The following is a 3,896-nucleotide window of genomic DNA, read 5'->3' as shown; positions in this document are numbered from 1 at the left end:
AGAGGTTGAAACATGAGGCACCCGAAAGTGCAAATTTAGTGACTCGTGATAAGAAAAATATAATAAAGAGCAAAAGTATTCCTATGAAGAAGAAGGGCAGTCTTGACAAAGACACTTGCCGTTTTTGCAAAAAAAAAAAAGGAACACTAGAAGAAAGATTGCCTGAAATACAAAAAGTGGCTCCAGAAAAAAGGTAATTTTACATTTGTATGTTATGAATCTAATTTCATTGAAGTTTCTGATAATATATGGTGGATCGATTTTGGTTCCACAACTCACATTAGCAAAACCATGCAGGGTTTTCGAACTCTAAGGAAGCCGACGGAAAGTGAACAAAATATTTATTCTGGAAATATGATGACATCACATGTGGAAGGCCTGGGGACGTATAGACTCATTTTAAAAGATGGTTTTGAATTAGATTTAGAAAATACTTTTTATGTTCCATCATATTCTAGGAATTTAATTTCTCCTTTTAGATTATCCGTAAATGATTATGATTTTAATTTTCATTGTTCTACAATGACTCTTTTGAAAGGCAATAAAGTTATAGATTTTGAAAATATGTATGGAATGTTATTTAAATTTGAGTTGGCCACCACGACTGAATGTAATGTCATAACTCTGCATGATAAAGAAATTGACACTAAGCGATCTATTATCAATGAGAACTCATCAAGTTCATCAAGTAGTTGGCACAAGAGATTAGGACATATCTCTATTGAAAGAATCAAAAGGTTAGTTAATGATGGAATTCTTAGAGCTCTTGATTTTTCTAAATTTGGGACTTGTGTAGACTGCATAAAGTATAAGTAAACCAACATATCCACAAAAGGTACCAAAAGGAGTTCTCAATTGCTTGAGATCATACATATAGATATTTGTGGACCTTTTCCTACCCCTTGCTTGAATAGTGAAATATATTTTATCTTATTTATTGATAACTATTCAAGATATATGTATCTCTATCTTTTGTTTAATAAATCAGAAGCACTTGATGCTTTTCAAATTTTTTAAAACAGAAGTAGAGAAACAAATTGGAGCTCAAATCAAAATTGTAAGGTCTGATAGGGGTGGAGAATATTATGGTAGGTACACAAAATAAGTTAAACGTCCGTTTGCTAGGTTTCTTGAAAAAAAGGTATAATTGTACAATATACCATGCTAGGAATACCACAACAAAATGGTGTGGCCGAAAGAAGGAACCAGACATTTATGGACATGGTAAGAAGCATGATTAGCAAATCAAGTTTATCTTTATTCTTATGGAGTGCAGCCTTAAAAACTATTGTGTATATTTTAAATAGAGTTCCATCCAAGGTTGTCCCCAAGACACCTTTTGAATTATTTAAAGGATAGAAACCTAGTGTAAGTCACTTACACGTTTAGGGATGTCCAACTGAAGTGAGGATTTATAATCCATATTTTAAAAAGTTGGATGAACGAACAATAAGAAGTTTCTTTATAGGCTATGCGGTTCACTCTAAGGGGTCGTTTGGTGTGGGGTATTGAAACAAATAGTCCCGGGATAAAAAAATAGTCCGGAAATAAATTTTTTGGTGCTTTGTTTGGTTGCCAAGTTTGGATAACTTATCTCGAGACTAACAAATAGTACCGGAATAAGTTATCCCACCTTTGGGGTGGTATAAATAATTCCAACATTATTTAACTTGGGATAAAACCATAAATGGCAAAATCAACCTCCAATTATAACTTTTCATATATATATATATATACACACACACACACATTCCTTTACTTACTAGTATATATGAGAGAAATGCAAAATTTTGATAGTCCTCAAATCAAATTATTTTTACCAATTTTATCCCTAATTTAAATTTGAATTACTCTAAAAATTCTCATTCATTTTGATTAATCTAACAATTATATGAGTTTATGAAATGCAACAAAAGTGATGAGTCATGGAAAAATGATAGTGACACCATAAAAGTATTTATACAATGAAATTCAAAATTAATCCAAGGGTTGTAGAAATGTTTATTAATCTTACTTCAAATTTTTATTTTTCCTAACAAATTTATTATGAACAAGTCATTAAAGTATTTTGATATTCTCTTTCTATCTTAGTACATGCTTAATTATTAAATAAAAAATTATTTTTATATATAGCTAAAACTGTTGGAAAATTTAATTTTAAAAGAATATAATTTAACTCTCAAAATATTAATGATACTAAATAATGGAAAATGAGAGTAATTCTTTTTCACATTTTTTGATGATGAATATTTTTAACAAAAAGTGGAATTATCAAAGTTTTATAGAATTTAGGAAAGAATAAATAATTTGACATAAAATATTAAAACTTCATACATGTTTGATAAGTATCAACACAAATTTTTTAACATGTATTTTTAGGAAAAAGAAACTACTAAAGTTAAAAAAGAAATAAGTTCAATTTCTTTTGTATGGTTTAATATGAAGGAAAATAATTACGTTAAATAAGGTTAAGAGTATTTTTGTAAACAAACTATCTATTCTTAAAAAGAATGCAATGCATACTATTTTTAGTACCACCAACCAAACAACCATTAAAAAATAATACTAGCATAACTAATTCCAGGACAACTAATCCTAGTATAACTAATTCCAGCATAACTAATCCAACTATAACTTGTTTCCAAACCAAACGACCCCTAAAGGATTCAGGTTTTATTGTCCTTCTCATTCTACTAAAATTGTTGAGGCTAGAAATGCTAAATTTCTTGAGAAATATGAAGTAAGTGGGAGTGGTCCAACTCAAGGGAATCACTTATGGTACCTTTATATACTGAAAACTTAAATATAAATTAGTTAAATTCTCATGAAGTACCTGAAGAGCAACAAGTTCAAGAGCCACCACCACTTGATGAGCCATATGAAGAACAACCCGCTTTACCTGAATCCATCTTTGCAGGATCACCTAAACTAGTGGAAGTAAGAATATCCTCAAGAGTTCAAAGATCAGCAATTTCTAGTGACTGTGTTATATATCTTCAAGAGTCTGATTAAGATATTGGACTAAAAGATGATCCATGTTCATTTTCACAAGCCATGATTGGGAAAAATTCACACTTTAGTATGATGCCATGAAAGAAGAGATATAATCTATGGCTAAAAATAAAGTCTAGAATCTCATTGAACTACCAAAAAGAGTCTCTACTATAGGACCTAAATGGATTTATAAAACCAAAAGAGGCTCATCTAGTAATGTTTAGCGATATAACGCTAAATTTATAGCCAAGGGTTTCTCTCAAAAAGAAGGCATTGATTGCCATGAAACCTTCTCTCCTATGTCAAAGAAGGATTCATTAAGAATAATCATGGCATTGGTAGCTCATTTTGATTTAGAGCTACATCAAATAGATATGCAAATGGCTTTCTTGAATGGAGATCTTGAAGAAAATGTATACATATGTCAGCTTGAAGGATTTAGCAAAAAGAATGAAAGTCACCTTGTTTGCAAGTTGAATAAATCTATCTTTGGACTAAATGGCCTAGTCGTAACACGGTACTTGAAATTACAAGTGATCCCAATCTAACCCATAAATTGGCATACTGCTTGAGCAACTGATTTAATATGTATTAAATAGCTAGTTCTACTATTTGGAAATATAAGTATAATGAAATCTGAATAAGTATGTAGTTGATAAAGTTTACAATCTGATAAATCTGAAGAGAGAAACTAGAATTTACATGACTGACTCTGACTTCTATTTATTAAGCCTCTACAATACTGACTATAGATACCTGGGACATGCCTCTAGCTACCACTAATCAATATATATAAATAATAATAAAAATAAAGTACACAATCAACATCTGATTGGAGTCCCCAAAATAGAAGAACTCAACACCTGCTGGTTGCAAACTGCAACTGTCTGATCATGATATAT

This window comes from Capsicum annuum, chromosome 3 (assembly GCF_002878395.1).
Source record: "Capsicum annuum cultivar UCD-10X-F1 chromosome 3, UCD10Xv1.1, whole genome shotgun sequence".
In the NCBI taxonomy this organism is placed as follows: domain Eukaryota; kingdom Viridiplantae; phylum Streptophyta; class Magnoliopsida; order Solanales; family Solanaceae; genus Capsicum; species Capsicum annuum.
Note: the sequence above shows the minus strand (reverse complement) of the source record.